This window comes from Pipra filicauda, unplaced genomic scaffold (assembly GCF_003945595.2).
Source record: "Pipra filicauda isolate LSUMZ 115617 unplaced genomic scaffold, ASM394559v2 scaffold63_size3267554_pilon, whole genome shotgun sequence".
NCBI lineage: Eukaryota > Metazoa > Chordata > Aves > Passeriformes > Pipridae > Pipra > Pipra filicauda.
Genome location: NW_024104798.1, coordinates 1,942,382 through 1,960,651, shown reverse-complemented (window position 1 = coordinate 1,960,651; position 18,270 = coordinate 1,942,382). Strand labels below are relative to the sequence as shown.

Sequence of the window (18,270 nt, the reverse complement as noted above, 5' to 3'; positions counted from 1 at the left end):
TCAAAGAGAAAATGGGCAAAAAGCAAAGTTTGTAACCTCAGGGGACAATATCTATGTGAACAGATGAGTAGGGAGAGTAAAGCCTCGTGGTTGCTTTCTACATAGGTGCATTTTATTCAGTAAAAGAAACCACGTCATTTACTGAATTCATTTTGATAAAACTTTTTTTAGCCTGTAAGAAGAATAAGTCCAAAATGTTTTGCTTATGAGGTTTGTTACAATCTGTAATAAAAAATATATGTACAACTAACTTTATAAACTCTTGGATATGGACATACACAGATTATCACACCTTCAAATCTTATGTGTGTGTAAACACATTTTCTGCAGTTTTTTCATGCTTTGGGAAATCATAATATAGAGCTTTTTTCTACTAGTAGAGCTTGGAGGAATCAAAAAGAACTTCCTTGTGGCCTTTCTCTTTAATAGCTTCTACAAAAGTATGTAAGAATTACCATATTTTTAATTAATATGCATTTGTTAAACTGATCAAAGTGGGAATGCTTTAGCCATCAGCTTGGCTGTAGCAGAGCCTAAAAAATCACTCTTTTGCATTCTGCAGCACAAAGGAAATTGGAATAAAATTTCTCCAAACAACTGATAGTTCTAGTATCCATCTGATTTAGTACAGTAGCATTTACAGGCTTAGCTGTTAAATTTAGCACTATCAGGTATAGCTTCTGCTCTGTGTATTGTTTGTCCTTAACAAATGTGTTTCGATGGTTTCGTTTCTCTAGGAAAACTGGGAATGTTTTAGTGCATACAAGCAAGTCTACAATCAAAATACTACCCCAATGGGTAGTTTTATACCACCAGTCTGTGCTTCAGAATTCTGTCTTAAATAGAAAACCAGTGAAGTCCAATTCATTAGCAACAACTGCCATAGGAGGTAAGTGATTTGTTCTGAGAGTCATTTAGGCTCAAAATGTGTACTGTAATAAAAATTCAGGGAAACAACAGAAAATCTACGTGGACAGCTCATTCAATGGCTGTGATGATTTTATGTTTAAAATTTAGATATTACACACCTTAAGTGTAGTATTCAGAGAAAATTCCTTTTATTCAGTTTAGATTTAACTTCTTTAGACTTTTAATGTTTTTAATGAGCATTGAGCTCTATACTGAAATGAATCCATTTGTTACTCAAGGCTACATGGGGCTTCTTTGATGGAATTCAGAGTAGGATTCATGACAGATAATAGAGTTTGAAGGGATAAATGCTGAGAGTAAACTTTCTTATCTCTGCTGGTTTCTGGGAACATGGTTATTACAGTGTCTATGGCCCGTGGTTCAGTTCTCTACAAAGGACTGAACTTACTAACACTGATCATCCTGCAGACAGTAATACAAGTGCATAATGTAAGAGTGTTGAAGTCACAAAGTGTTGTTTGTAAGTGAAAGAATTTAAAATAATTTTAATATTTCCAGTGAATGCTCCCCCAAATTCTAACAGGATTTATATCTATGTAAGAGTTTGTGAGTGTTTCCTGCAATAACTGCATATAATATTGCCAGCCAGCAAAGAAAAACAGTAACGTATGCCTTGTATGACACATGCCATGTTTCAGCTGAAAACACAACTGTTGCCATTCTATAAAGCAGAAAATTATTGCAATTAATTCATTACTTCAGAACAACAAATAACTGAGGAATTTGCAAAATACATCAGTCTTCTGTGAAGATGAGAAGACTTTGTTAGGCAGTAATTATTATGAATTAATCACTGAGCTTTAGTGCTAAGTATGATCTTGTGATACAGCATATAAATATGAGATCCAGTCAATAAACAGAAAATGAAGGGATTTGTCTCCTGTCCAGAATTCCTGGAGAATAGCAATGAGGTTTTATTTTACCCCTCACCTCTCAATGGAAGGAGCAGTTTGGTTCATGCTGTATTATATCAGTAGCACAGACTTCACCAGTGGCACTGTGCCTGTTGCAAACTTGTCACCAGTATATCCTGCAGAAGTCTTCTTTCTAGACCAGTGGAAGTAATAAGTCAAAGATTTCTATACATTTAAAGCATGTATACATATATGTGTCTGTGTGGGTAGGTACGTATATATATAACGGAGACCTTTACTGGTAGAAGATTTATATTAAAATATATGCTAAGTATTATATAAGATCTTTCTTCTACTGTTTTTTTTGTGATATTATGCAATATTTTCCTTCCTAATTCCTTTCTTTTTCCTCCTGCTTATTCAAAATGATGAGAAAGTTTCAGTACACCTAATATTCCAGAAATTGCTAACAAGCATGTACAGATTAATTGCATATGGCACGTATAGATCAAATTGCATAGAATTGTTAATGTAGCTCGGTCGTGCCCAGTTGCATTTGTGCTGTCAGACTGAACAGGTCTGACTTAATAAGCTGAGAGATGTTGAGAGAGTGAGAATCAGCTCCATAAAACCCCCCGAAATGAGAAAATCAGTCCTGGGTGAATGGTGAGTACAGACCATCAGAAATCCTTTTCCTTGATGAGCAGATGGAGAAAGGTGTTTTTGAAGGCAGGCTGTTAAGTTTATGAAAGGCAACTATCAGAGGTCATTTCAGCCTTAGCTGATTATCTCTTAGGCTTTAGCTAATACTAAAGGGCAAGTACAGAAGTCTCCTCTGTACAGCTGTGGTCTGCAGAGTGCAAGGTGTTTACTGGAGGTGAAAGCTGAAGAAAGGAGACAAAGTCAAAGTCCACAAAAAGGCAAATCCTTCCTTTTAGGACATCATGCTTGTCTGTGAATTGGAAGCCAGGGAATGTTTCATGTTGTGTGGCTTTTTTGCTCCCTTGTCTGTGTGGAGCCAAACCAGAGGGCGTGTTTGTCATGCTATTTCTGCTTGTTCTGTTTGTATATCTAAAATACTCCATCATTCCACACGAAGATAAGACGATGTGCAACTTAAAAAAAAAATAAAAGAAAAGGAGGCAACAAGAGCATACAGAAATTGTCCTTCCAGTCAAAAGGCATTAGCAGCATGTCCTTATCTTTGTGATGTATTTCAAAGCCACCAAGCACAGATGAAGCCAAAGCTCACAGCGAGATTTGGTGTTAAATTATTTTGTCTCATTTCTTTTCTTATCTGCTAGAAAGTACAGTAGTCACATGTGACAACTGTCCTTTACAGACAAGGTTGCCATCCCAACTTCATCCAGCTCATCTATCACCTCCTGTTCACGGTGTCTGAAGGCAAGTGGGCTGCAGGATTGCTGAGACTTCTGCTCAGACGCTGCAATGACACCTGAGCAAACCATCCAGTCTTAAGGCAATTCCTCTCATTTGTTGAAGTAAGCTGGAATTTTCATCAGGGAGCTATTGCTTCTCATTTATAAAGAAAAACATCAGCTCTTATGGTAATAATACAGAAAGCCTCATTAATTACAGCACACAATAAAGAATAAAACGAGTGTAAAGAAGCCAAGCAGATGGTGCATTATAAACAGACTTTTTAAACAGTAACCTTCACAGTGGGGAATGCTGTAGGTAAGAGTGAAACTTAACTTGCATTAGAACATTTTTATTTCTGTGTTTAGAACACAGATGTATTTCCAGATATGTTCTTTACTGAAAGTTGAATTATTCTGGAAAGCCTGAGAAAAACAAAAGACAATACAATTGCTTTCTAATTACAGAGATTATAGGGTGTGGAATGGGGGAGAAGGGGATAGGCTGTAAAGTTTTTACTGTTTTCTATCATTCCTTCTGCAGTTTTGAAACATACTGTAAGAAAAAATTTGCTAAAAACTTTTTTAGAAAGAAATTTGGTGTTTAAAAGAGACGAAAACAGGGGCAGATGTAGTTCTCTATTTTGAGAGTGTGGAATTGGGGGAAGGAAAACTTAGAGAGCATTGCATAAAACTGGAAGCCTTTGAGGTACCATTTTGCCCAAAGGGAAGGAAGAGGAGGGTGAGAAAATACTGCTATAGGTTAGTGGCAATTTTAAGAGACAAACCCAGTAAAGATTCCTCCATCCATATCTGGTATTCCTGTATGGCCAGGAAATGAAAATGTAACATGCCAGTTGCCCTGGAAAGCATTCAGAAAATAGCTGTAACAGAAACCTCTATATATCAAATATAAAATATTTGATTACAGAAATGATACCCATACAATTGTACATACCATAAAACTAGCAAAACCAAATCTGTGAGGTTTAAGGATGCAATTCCCATCCAATAATTTACAAGGAAGATTTATTTTAATGAATGAAATGAATGCTAAAAAAAGCTCCTCTGTGCTTCAGCACAGCAGTACAATGGTATTGTTCACCTCTGCTGGGTAACTGAAGTGTCCAGCCCCAGGAACAGCAGCTGTTCAGAAAACACTTCATGTCCACCTACAGCCTTTGTGGGCTGCCCAAACTCAGCCTGCGTGTAAATCCCATCTGCCTTCGCAGACACTGCAGAGGGACCAGCCTCAAGGCTTCTGGTTTTTGGGGTTTTTTGTTTGTTGATTTTTTTTCCCAGTATCCTGTAATTTCAGCAGGATAACACAGAGGATAACAGAAGGACTAGCTCTGTGCTAGGAGCTGAGCAGGATGTAGGAAAGAGGGAGGTTTTGGCTAATAGGCAGGTTTGATGGAGAAGCCTGAAAACTCCAGAGCCATATATGGGAACTTTTGTTCTAGGCTTTGTTGCAAACATGGGTTTTTGCTTGGGGACAGTGAGTTTAAAGTAGTTGCTGTTCAATCTTCTAATATGATTCCACCAATTAGGCTTTTTTAGGTTGTTCTTGAAACAATGTGTATAACTGTTGCTGTTCACAGTACACTTTCCTGGTCCTTTCAGCTCTGAGATTTCTATTGCCTTAGTAGGATATATATTGTACTTTAACTGTATTGTTAATGAAAATCTAAGATTTGTGACAATATACTAACATTACATTACTTTTTTTTTCTTCCATGTCTTTGGTAATTAAGTCCTGTTTATTTTTATTCTGGATATTCAATATCAAGAAAGAAATAATCAAATGGTCTATATTAAAAAAAGTAAAAATATATTAAGAAAATACTTCTGTATTCAAAGAACTGTTGCTACAGTTCTGAACTGTACAGTCAGGTGGAACTGGAGAAATTAATTTTGATCAAACTTCTGGGCTGGCATATGTTTTCAAAGTGGGCAGTAGGAAGCTTGGATTCTTTATACTCTAGCCCATTTCTTGTCTCAAGCCCTTTTGTTATCTCTGAAATCCCAGTTCTCCTATATAAATATCAGTGTATGGTAGTATGTATAGAGAATATTCAGAGTTTTGTTGTGGCTATTCTAAGGGCTGGAGTGATTCACTGGCCAACCCATCCATATTATATATGTTGTTTTACAGAGAGTGTGAAAGGCAACTCCTCTGATGCCACACAATTCTCCTTTGGCTACCATTGCCACTGGCCTTGGCCTGCCCTCAGCAAGCCAGTCCAACAGGTCACAGAGGCTTAGGCAGCTCATGGGATTTTTTTTTCATTTATTGGTGGTCATATTTATATGGTCTTTGAATGAGGCAAACCCTATCTCATGAGGAAAACACGCTGTTGTTAATCCATCTGAAAGGATATTTAGCTCATGTGTCCACAAAATACTTGTATGAAACTGTGGCAGCTCTGAAAGTGAGGAATGGAGCTCTTTGCTGCCATCTCTCAGTGAGCTAAGAGGGAAATGTATGTACAACCTTTTGGGCATGTTTATTTGCCCACTTCCTTTCTGAGGTGCATTTTCATTTATTTGCTAATTAATCATTAAAACTTGGAGAATCAGAGAAATGAAATAACATTATACTCGTTGTATGGTGAAGAAATTCTGAACAGTGTTTAAATATAATCTGTTTTGGAGTTACCACAACTGAACCTCACTCCTGCATGTGCTAGTAAAGGGAACTGAATGGATATGAATTTGTAAGTACATCTATTCCTAACTGACCTGACATGCTGAGTGTGCTGAAAAATTAAGTGAAGACATCAGCATGACAGAAGATAATGGTGACACCATTTAGGTACAGGATTGGCACTGACAAAGGGTTTGAATGAGGGAGACAGCCAACTGCTTCCTCTCTGAAATGAGACCCTTCCTGAGAGTGTCTCTGGGTTTGTCTATGCCCTTCTTTGACACTAAAAGATGAAAAGGATTCAAACAATTGGTAAATTACAAAATCATTTGTTCATTAAATATTCAAACTGAGCTATAGAATGTAGGCACAGATACTCTGTGTGTCCTTCTTCACAGCAGGACAGAAATACAGCAACAGAAACAACAGCAATACTTTAAATATCCACACTTTCTAGAAACATTGCTAAGCAGTTGGTGCAAATGGGTGCTGAAATCCATTTCATCTTTATTTGCTAGTTTCAGAATCCAACAAAGCTCTTCAGAAAGAATTAATTCTCCCTGGTGAACTCAGTGAAAATGTATTAGGTTTTTTATGAGTTTATATGTTATATTTTGAGCTATTTTTTGTAAGTTTTAAGAAAAATCATAGTATCTGAACCTATTTGTTAGCAACAGTATCTGGAGGAATAATTTGATGTTTGTATGATTATGGGAAGTCTCCTTAGCATAGTGCTCCTGAACAGTCTCATTAAAATCAATAGCATGACTATATGGCTCTGCACACACCCAGAAGAGGAGATGTTCTGAAGCTTCTGTGACATCCTCCAGGGATTTCACTGCTGCTGTTGATTTTCCATGCAGGCACTCGGATGCTACGGTGATGGACGGCAGTGGAAAACCCTGGGAGAGATGGATAGACATGATGAAGTGTTTACTGGCCAGCAGTCAGTACCTTTTCCTTATCCTCTCTGCTCCCAATCCACATATGATATGTTGTTACCGCTTTTAGCTCCAGGGTTGGTCATTAGACTCAAGCAGAAGTGGCTGATGTATTTAGGACCAGAGGTCCCCAGTTCATTTTTTGTTTATCTCCATGCTGCAGTCTAACATCATTACATTGAGGCCTAAATAAACAGCAGAGTTGTGAATATTTAATTTGCCAGAACCTTTTGCCTCTAATATCTTAAATCTCTGAAGTTTTCAACTATTTTGTTTGTTCCTTAGAGGATTTACAGTTTCCCTTGAGACTGTGGTTTGTTGCTACTCTTTCCAAAGGAAATATAGAAATCATATTTTAACCTGAAATGCTTTTATCCTCTCTTCATGCTCTGTTTAATGCTTTTTAGTTGAATAGTGTGAACTTTTCTAGACACATTTCTGGGATTTATGCATTAATATCAGACTCCAGGTGGAGAGGCTTTTTATCAGATAAGCAAACCTGAGAGGAAGTTCTGAATGTTAACACTGGGGATGGGGATGGTATGGTACTTTTTCTATGAGCAAATCTGATTGCATTTCAATGACACAGAAGACAGAATACTTTTATTTTATTCACTCATTCTATTGCTCCCACAATAAACTGCATAAGCTCAGTAAAAAGTTTCTGAGATGTGGAAAAATTTGATAACAAGGTGTACTAAGGAGCAATGGACATATTTTGTGGTTTGCTACTGCTTGATATTTAGGTGGCCAAGGTTCTTAAAAGTGCTTTCAGATCCTACAGATCCATATTCTGCTAGGTTCTGATTTTAGTGGAGTTGATGGTACTGCCATCAATGCCTTGCAGTGCAGCAAGAAGTTTTTCTGGAATGAAGCACGTGGTCCCCTCTCAGAAAACATTCAGCTTCTTTCCTGGCCACTGACATCAGCTGATAGGACATTGCTGGTGCTTGTCTCACTTGGTCTGATTTTATGATCTAGGACCAAGACTTGAATTTCATAGGGTTCTTTTTATTCCCTGGGGGAGGGAAAGGTGTAGATTTTCATGTCAGAAGCAATAGATTACATCTACCCTAGCTGGAGTAAATAGCCATAGGTGATACTTGCAAATCCACAAAAATATGAAGTACACCCCTTTCACCTTTGTTGCACCCTTTTAGTTACATAGAGCTAATACAGAGCATATATCCAATTTGATTGGAGCTAAGTAGATAACTTTTGGTGAGCACTGAATTAACACAGTGTTACTTGGTATTTTCTGCTCAGGAGAGGCCTGTGAACTGCCATCATTCCCTTCCTTGTAGTTGTTATTCAAGGATAGTTTTCCAGCATTTCTGGAATCAGTGAATCTGGGAGGAAACTGCTTCATCTTAGACATTTTACCCCCGTGTCACTACTCAAGTGAAGTTGTCTCAGACTAACAGTCTTTCTGGCAGTCATAATAACGTTCTTTGTAAAACCTGCTTCCCCCAGTTCTGTGCCCAAAATACATGTTGCACACTAAAACAGTATAGAAATGGTCAATTGCCAAGTCCTCAGAAAAGTTAGATAAGACAGTGACTGAATATTCATAGCAACCTTCTTGTGCATGATATATCTTTTTGCAATAAAAATTTTATTATCTGTTTATTTGCCAATATTCCCTGGGGACACGTCAATGGTTCTGGGGAAAAAAAACCTTTAAAAATCTTGTTGTGTCTTTCTGTCACCTGAAAATTTAGAGCTACAAAGTCTTTGCCCAGACAGCCTGGCTTGTTGTCTGTTGTCACTTGCTTCCATTTATCTAACAAATGCTGCCAGTTCCTGAGGTTTGTCACAAACTCTGCTTCGGTTTCCTTTCACCTTATGATGTGACTTACAGCTCCATCACAGAGCTGTTTAGTAAATTGTTCAGCATCATTTCTCACTCCCTTCTCTGCACAGTGTGGGGGGAATGTTTCTGATCCATTTTCCTTGCAAGGGACTCTGGAGCAAAGATGTATCTTATTGTCATAAAGAAGTGCTTTTGTCAGCCTTGCTGTTGTGTCTGAGCTGGGTGGCTGTTCTCAGCTGTACCCCAGCCTGCGTATTTTCAGCTGCTTTCCACCTGACCTGAGCACGTGCACTTATTTCTTTAGTGATGTTCCATCTGTACAGGTGTGAATACTGGATTTTATTTCTTTTGGTTTATTTTTCAGTGGAGCTCTGTTTTGATTTCTTTTTCAGATTCATTCTTCCACATTGCGGACTTCACAGTGCCTTGAAAATTCATTTTCTCAAGTCTAGTCTGAAATTTCATTGGAAATATTGCATTGTGTGTGTAATTACATCTTCTTCATCAAGATCACTCAGTAATTTATACCCCATTAGGATGTGTTTCTATGGGAAGTCGTGGTTGCTTGGCCAGCTCAATTATGCTGTATGTTACAAAAGAATTTGCTATCATAAAACTACATAGTAAAGCATTAATAAAAAGCTGAGTAATCCAAGGATAGCTGGTAACTTTATATAAATTCATGTAGTATTCCAACAGTATATAGCATCAAGTAAGATACCAAGCTATATTGGTATCTTCTCCCCCTTCAATAGAAACAATGTCAAATATTGTATTAAACTGTTTTAATGCTTCAGCCATTTTGCCTTTTTGCAGAGTATCTTTTGTAAGCACTTTGTGTCCTGCAGCAAGAAAAACTGGTTTATAGCTTTTCTCTAAAAACCATTCGTATTTTCCTGTTAATTTTTAGTGAAACCATGGTATTTTCACTACATCAAACTAGTTGATGAAGCATTCAGTAGCAGGCAGAGGAAGCTGAGGGATATTCTGCTAAAGGTGCCAGTAACTTTATGCTTTCATGCACACTTTCAAAGAGAAAGAGCTGGAGAGCTCTTACAGAATGTGATGTATTTTGGACAGTTGTACTATTCTTATCCCAGCAGTTTGAAAGGATTGAATTTGATTTCTTGGGAGGTGTTTGATAGTGATGTGATTCTTAGTGGTGCTGTTATGCTCTAGTGGTTCACATTCTCAGGAGCTCTGCCTGCTCTGGCTCAGCCAATGGCACAGGAGGAGCCCAAGCACACATCTGAAACTCCAGAAGAAGGAATGCTGTGATCTCTTTGACTGTGGGAAAAAATAGCAGGCTAAAGTTCACAACTTTTCCAGAACTGGTGGATATATTAGTTTTCATTATATACTTTCTGCAGAGACTCAGAGAATTTGAAAGGAGGAAAAGACTGGCAAATATTACACTGAACTGGAGAACAGTGATAAGAAACTAATAGAAGAACATGACTTCCAGCTGCAATTTGAGGTTGCTTGCAGAAATCCTTGTGAATTCCAATTCCTTTCCTTGAGCTAAAAGAGGTGCATGGATTAGGAAGCATAATTCCTGTAGGCAAAGGAAGAAAACCTTTGCCACCTTGCTGCTGCCTGTGTTTAGCTCTCTCTTTTATTATTCCTTCACCGTTTCCTTTTCTTCAGTGATGCATCACCTCTCCAGGTAATAAATCATAGAATCTTTGTGGATAATGTCTTCATTTTGCATGGCAAACACATGCCATAAATCTAGGTGAAGCTTAATAATTGGTATATGGCATCTTTCTACCTGTGAATGGCAGAGACAGAGGATCCCATTTCCATTCTGCTTTCCCACTGGCAGAGAGACAAAACTTGTTGATCAACTATTTGAGTACTGCCGTGATTGAGATAAATGCTCAAAAAATAGCTAGGGTAAAGAGACACTAATACTGGTCTGTTCACTTCCCAAAATCCTGCTGGAAAACTCTACATAGGTCAAGGTTTCTAAAAGAGGATGGCATGAGAAACAGTTTTCTCTATTTGTGTGCCTGCACTGACCCATGTGTTCTGCTTTCAGAACTGTCGTTATCTGGCTCTATGTAATGTCATGGAGACCTACAAGTCTTGCTTTACCTGGGGCACTGCTGGACAGAGCAGACAGGCCTTGTAATGACAGTGTTTCTACTGGACAAACTGGCCAGGAATGAAAGGACTGTAAAATTCAGAGTGGTCTAAAATAAAGTGCCCTGATTCTAGAGTTAATCAGACTAGTACAAGTGTTCTGTAAGACATACATATGGCATCTCCATGCTCCTTGTTCCACCCTGCCTGCTTGGGATATTTTTGGCAACCAGATACTCATTGTAGTATGAAGTGCAGGATGACAGAGCCATAAGCTCCCAAAGTGGAACTGGCAGCTCTGAAACAAAGGCAACGTAAATTTTCTCTGAGCAGGAGTGGTACTATCAGGCCCATCAAATGTAAGGCAATTACAGAGTAAGCTAATGAAATCAGATGCCAGCTTTGCTGATATAACTAGTTTCACAACCTCTAGCCTTCCTAGCATAACACAGAATAATTCATAATGAGACTGCACAGAACTCTTTCAATTAGATTTCTCAGCAGTGAAGTGAGGTATTTTAGCTAGGCAGAAGCATGCAAAGCCTGTAGGCTCAGGCACGTGGTACTTGAATAAATATACTCAGGCTTTTGCTGTCACACAAAGAAAATAAGAACTCGGTGTAAAAGATGTAAAATTCTACCTCTAAAAGACACCCATTCAGCTGAAATCATCTACCTGCACTCCATTCAGAAATCACACTTCTGGATGAGGGCACAGGCTGCCATTTCTCAGAAAAGCTCTCAGTGTGAAGATGCCTTCAAGTGAAGATTGGGAGTGCAGCTGTACCTTTCAGGTGGCACAAATGTCAGAAATGCCTGCAACACATGAAAAAAACCCCAAGGAATGCTGATCAGTAAGCAGGGATTCTGAAGATAAGCCCTTTCATGGATGCTACTGTTATTAAAGGTGATATTTCACCATTTCAGGCAAGTATCTGTGTTACTCACATGAACCCACTTTAGCACAGGCATTTGTGTTCCTGCTTGGGGTTTCTGTGATGTCTCCACACCGTCAACTGCAGCCTGGCTGCCCAAGGGAATTGGAAAGAGCAGCCAAACATTGTAACACCTCAGTGTTTCTGGGCCAGTGCCTTCAGTGCATGGAAGATTCTTCCTGTCTTCGAGGTGGTTTTCTCTCTTCCCTTATAGCAGCTACTTCTAGGATCGAGTTTTAGTGGCCTTATCTTTCCCATTGTGATGGGAATTCTTTCCCAAGGAAGATGGCTTGTTCCCCAGACAAATTCCTTCTGCCAAGTGCCTTTGATCCATTGCTTTTATTCTGGGCTTTAGATGCTTTCAAGGAGCAACTCATAGATGAACGTACTGGCATGGCTGATGGCTTGCTAATGGATTTGAAGAGAACAAGAAGAGAATAAATTCAGGACTCCATGAAAGGAGAAGATAGTCAATAAATGTCCTTTCCTGACCGCAATGTTATACTGGAGAGGAAGCAGGAGTCTTGATTACAATAATTTTATACGATCTTACAGAAATTCTCTGTATATTGTTCTCTCAAGCGAAGAAGATGGCATTGCACAGGGACAGAAAAGAATGTGGTCAGTGTTCGAGGAAACTCATGGGACTTTTTGATGTTGGCTTCAAAGAGGGAGAAGAAAATATTTGTACCTTCTAGGTTGGAATAAGGATTGCTTATAGTGAAATAGATTTTATAGCCCATTAAGTTTAATCAATACAAAATGAACTTAACTGGCCAGATTGACGCCTGGAGAATACACCTTTTGCTAGAGGGAATCTTCATCTATGTAAAGTTGATGCTGCTAATCCTGTTATGTCTTGCTTTGGATCTGACATCTGTGAAGCTTCTGCTGCTGGAGCTACATTTTCTGAATGACCTGGAGCAGGCTGAGACAATAGGGAAGGGAGGAAGAGTCGAAGGAGAATCAATAACATTCTGCTGTGTCCCATCCTCAATTAGCAAAGTAGGCAGACAGGAGCACACTGGCTTGCACTCAGTACCTACAGCTCTGGAGCCATGCAGATCCTATTCACATGAAGAAGAGGATGAGAAGGCAGAGCTCTTCTGTAGAAAAGCAAATCCTAACTCTGCTCTGCTCATAAAATAAAAAGTAATAAAAAAAAAATCTTGTCTGAAAGTGATCCAGAATATTATATACTTCACAGGAATGAAGAATTATGAAGTTGAGCTCAAGTGTTGACAGAATAGTTTATCACAAGGTAAACCACTTTCTTTAGATAACCCTCACTTTTTAAATTCCTACGCATGCAATTATTTTCCTTTTGAGGACATTTAAAAATAAACCATCAAACAGGATCTTTCCAAAATGACAAGTTCCTGAACTCGAAATTGTATACAATAATATTTGTCCAATAGATTGAATAAAATTTCCTCCTACCATTGAATTAGGTGGTAGAGTATAAAACTGGCCATGTACATGGATAAAGTCAAAAGCCCCCAAAATGAGTTCTATAACAATTAAACAGTTGTGTTGCCCCAGAAAATGTGTTACATTGCGTGTCTAAAGCATCAGTCACAGTGTTTGATACCACCCCACAGAGAATTTCCATTTGAATTTCTTTGCTCTGGTGTGGGATTATCTTTACAACAATAGTTGTGGCTCTGTGTAAATCATTCTGTAAAAATAAAGGGGATGTGAGTGGACAGTGTGGAATCTGTCAGCACAACTTCTCTCATCAGTCAGGATTCAACATTGCACCACGTCCCGTAGTCACCTGGGAGGATCTCTTGCTATATCTTTGAAATTTGTAGTGCATCATCATCATGCCAAATTACCAAAAATTGGCTGTTTTCTCCAACATTAAGGAATTCTGAAAGCTGTTTACTTCTGTATATTGTATGACACTGTTTTATATAATTTCTTATTAAATCACAAACAGAAGTCCTAGAATTCATAGTGTTTCAACTATGAACTCAGTTAACAAGTTGACATTTACTTATTAGACAACCATGAGGGACAAAGAAATCATCTAAAGTGCTTCAAGCAGCCACTGAGCACCAGTTTTCAAACCCCAAGGGAAGTTGTGTAGTTTGCTCTGCTAAAAGCAGAAGCCAGATTTGATAACTGGCCGGACTCTGAACTGCACAGGGGGTACCAAAGATGTGTCACTTCCAAGTGCTTTGTTTGGGAGAGAACTTCTACTTTTGCACAAGTGGGAAGGCAGAACTCCCACAGTCAGTTTCCCAAAAATGGAAGGGCACTATGGAATCCCCATCCCTGGAAGTGTCCAAAGCCAAGCTGGATGAGGCTCTGAGCAACCTGGTCTACTGGAAGGTGTCCCTGCCCGTGGCAGGGGGTTGGAACAAGATGATCTTTAAGGTCCCTTCCAACCCAAACATTCTGTAATTCTATGATTATTTCCATTGACTGTAACTCAGACATTTACATTCCCTTTTTTTTATTGCCTTCCTTTTTGAGGAATTGATTTCAATAAGGGAAACAGTACCAAGAGAAGATTGGCTGTATTGAATTCACATTGAACTGATTAAAAAAATAGAAGTTATTAGAAAAATAAACATATTTCCTTTTCCATTATGCAATATTCCATCAACAAATTTATTAGTTTAATATAATGTCTATGTAAATATGACAGGGAGTATTATTTAGCATCATTGGAGAATAATTTTGGAAGCTAGAGAACATGTTTTTATGTGTACAATACAGTTTACAATTAAATATTTTTTTTTATGAAAGAGATCATATAGTTTTTCACCTTATGAAAGGATAAATAGTGTGAGGATAGTCTAAATCTTCATAAAGAAGTCTAATTTTGTTAAGATTTTTCTAGATTATTGTAATATTGTAACTACTGAAGAAAATTTATGTAAGGGTTGTTTGGACAATAATCAAGTGACAATCTGAACAGACAGCTACCGATCACCATTTCCAGTGTGCAAAGCTGGGGCTCTTGCACTGGAAAAGAGGTGCTGTAGCTGAGAAGAGAATGTTTTTTGCAAATTACAGAGTAAGAAAATCAATAAAAATAATTAGGTGCAGTACACATTTCCAAGTGAAGGCCTAGTTGGTTTTAGGATCAGCAGCTCCTGTCTGTGAGCAGGAGAAGCTGCCTCAGCAGTGCAGTCAGCATTGCTTTCTGGAGCAGCTGATGGGAGGTAAAATAGAGGCCCTGCCAACCTATGAATAATAGAAGGTTTGGGGCCATGTTCTATAGAATAAAGGATGAGACTGGATCAAATTCCCTTCAACATTTTGTGGGCATATTAGTTCTTTCCCTTCTCTTCCCTTTGCAGATGTAGACTGTTGCAATCTGCTGTTAAGCGCCTGCTGTGGCTCCTGTTCTAAGACAGGGAAAGAGTCCCTTTAAATAAAAGAGGTCTTTTGCCTGCCTCTTCCAGCTGTTATGAGATTTAATTACTTTATGCTTCTATAGCAGATTGAAGTCCTTCAAGTAAAGGTAGTATAGGGTTGTATTCCCTGCTTCATTCCATTACTGGCCAAGCAGATTACTTAGAACTGCAATTTGGCACTCAGAGGTGGCACAGCCTTCTGCAAACTCCTCCATATGTGTGGTTTCCACAGGGCTAATCTTCTTCTTTCTCCTTTAAAATTTCTTAGGGGAGAAAAGGAGAAGGTGGGTCAGAGGGACGTTGAAAGAGGATTTCAGCACATGAAAGCTTTCCATTGTGCTGTCCATTGTGCTGATCAATGATGGTATAATGTTTTTCATGGGCACTAACCCAGGAAGAGATGATGAGTTTGCACAAATAGAAGTGTAATACAATTTGATATGGAAAATAGACGTAAAGAGGGTCCTGGTGTGCTACGTGGCTTTGCTGTTTGTTTTTTTTTATATTTCAGCAAGCCATTTGATAAAATTCTTAAGCACACCATGATCTATTTATGCTGAAATAAATTAAAAATTTCCTGTCAAAACCTCTATTTCTGATGTTTCACTGTTATTTATTTATTTATTTATTGAAAATTATTGCTCTTTATGGGAAATATTATTTTAATGGAATGAAAAAATGCACATCCAAATGTCAAGTCAGTTGAAATATGACCTTTTGAACTCAAGAGATTTACATTTTTTCTTAGGTTTTTTTTTTAATAGTTCTAAAACTTCAGGTCACACTGATGTGGTTTTTAAGCAACACCACTATGAAGATTGAACAGACTGGCTTCCTGATTTTCCTTTAGATTAAAAATCAAAAAGACCCTTTTATACCATTCTTGTCCCACTGCCACTACTTAGGGTTGGATCAGGAATGTGACCTGCTGTTTCATCATTCAGATTTGTTCCTTGACTTTCCATAAATTTTCCATTGTTGAGGCTGTTATTGGTTATTAGCTGATACAATTAGACTGGGCAGATGAGACTTTGCTGGTGAAGAAAGCGTAAAGAATTGAAATGACAGTGTTGCACCAGCAGTGTGGTGGCTGTGCCGGCTCCAGCCCCATTGTATGTTGTGCTGTAATATTAGAGATGCCTCGTTGTGATGCAGTGAAATTAGATCAGTGCCCATGGGCCCCACCACAGAACTGGGAAACAACACAGTGTTTCCATGTCTCTGCACCAAGGATATGCACTGACTGTACAGCAGCTGAACTGTTACAAGTGTTACACCAGAGGAAAACATCACCCCTGCAAAGGGCATTGACAAAAATTCAGGCAATATTCTGCAAACAGGGCTGTGTGCTTATTGCTTTTTGCAGTCTGGATTATTCAGGGTCTAGCAGAGGGTTTGAAGTCGTGAGCTCATAAAAAAACTGTGCTTCAAGTATCTGTGCCTCAAGTGCGTGGTGGGATTCTTGGGGCTGTTCTGTGCAGGGCCAGGAGTTGGACTTCGATGATCCTTGTGGGTCACTTCCAACTCAGGATGTTCTATGATTCTATGACTCTGTAACACAGAGCCAAGATCTGCACATACCTGGGTGCAGAGTGGGGTCCTCAACCTGTGTGAATGACAGGCAGAGACCCCAGTCCTTTACAGGGATTTCAGTGCAGTTCCTGGGCTGTGCAGCTGAGCACAGCGCTGCACTGCTGGGGCTGCTCCTCTGAACTGGAGCACAAAGACTTCACTGAAGAGAGTTCTTAGGTGCTGCTACCTGGGCATCTTGCTTCTAAGTGATGCCTGGGTTTAATAGCTGGAGCCTTCAGTTAAAATGTGCTTTGTCAGTGGTAGGAAAACATGCCTTTGGTTATGTTTTTCCTGGAGATTTTCCCCAGACAGCATACTGCCTTTCTCTTCAGACTGAAGGGCAAGACACTTTGCTGGCATAAGCCTGACCATTTTCTCTGATACAGAAGGACCTTTCAGTGATTTGGACCAGCCTAGCAAATGATGTATAACTTAAACATCAATGTTTGGTTTATATATATGCACATATTAGCAATTCAGATCCAAATATTCACTCACTTAAAATGCTTGAAATCATCAGTCTCACATTTATTTTGTATCTTCTTCATACTGTTGTCCTTCAGTAGTGCTAGTGCCTGCATATGATCCTCCCAACTTAAAAATTCATATAGTCAGTTAAACAATAGGCTTGGAACATCCATTATCATTAGAAGATAAATAAGGTCTGTAAAAATGGCTTTTCTTACACAGTGTAAGTATTTTTCCCTCATTACAACTGGATACTGAAGTTTGCTGGTTCACAGCAGTTTCTGCTCATCAGAGGTGCTGAGACACAAAAGGGACTCGTCTGCAGTGACATGGGAAATGAGAAAACTGTCTGAGGAAAATCAGGCTAATTTAACCTCTTTCCTAATTTGTTCTAAAGCCAAAGAGTTAATTAGTGCAGTTAAGTTTCTGGTTGGTGAGAAGAACACTTTCTCTGCATAGACAAATGACAGTGTATACCACAGATTTAATTAAAGAGAACAGAGATAAGTACTGCATTGTATGCTAAAGTAGTGTTTACTATAGCAACTGATTACTCTGCAGACAGCTTGTTATTTTCCTTTCCAATTTAAAGTGAAGATAAGAAATATAGAAGGATGATAAATATTTGATCTGAATTGTACCTTTTAGGGAGGTGACTGAAAGACATTGAGAGCACTTATATAAGAAATAAAGCTACAAAATCCTTAGGCAATATAAATTGGCATATTTTGATTAATGAGTGTTGTTTTATACCAGTTGAGAAGCTAATTCCCAAGAGAGCTCATAAAAACTTTTGTATCTTCAAACCTGTCTACAAAGAGCTGGACTTTTTAGATCAATGTGCAATGGCCTGATAAATTATCATCCATTTCTTCCGAGAAAGTGAGGGAGAAGTGACTGGAAGCAGTGCTGTTGTTCTCTGGAAAAAGCTGTGTGACATAACAAAGAGATGGTATCCTAATCCTTGTCCTGTCAGAACCTCCACCTTTGTCACTTCTGCAGTTGCTGTACAATGTTCCCTCCTCTGCTTCAATCTGGTGGTTACACGTGGTGTAAGCAAGAGGGCTTTCTGCTGGGGCAGTAGATTGAGGAACAGTTCTATTCCAGATCCATTATATTACTTTGGCAAGCTACAGTGCTACTATGTGCCTCAGTTCCTTCATCAACACATTCCTTCTAAGCTTGCCTTTCTCATTCCACTACCCTTTCCTTTGTGAAAGGCAGGATTGCTCTAGGTGAGAAGTGGTCTGGTGTTTAAATTCAATTTATTTGCGC

The 18,270-nt window shown here is 38.7% G+C and overlaps 1 long non-coding RNA gene across 2 annotated transcripts in view; it reads left to right on the top strand.

Annotated features, from left to right (window-relative positions):
- The window catches only part of LOC113988927, a 52,499-nt gene that overhangs the window by 7,063 nt on the left and 27,166 nt on the right, over window positions 1-18,270 (top strand). For both annotated transcript variants that reach the window (XR_005566138.1, XR_005566139.1), the window contains exon 5: window positions 738-889. This is a non-coding gene — a long non-coding RNA (uncharacterized LOC113988927). The remainder of the gene's footprint in view (window positions 1-737; window positions 890-18,270) is intronic.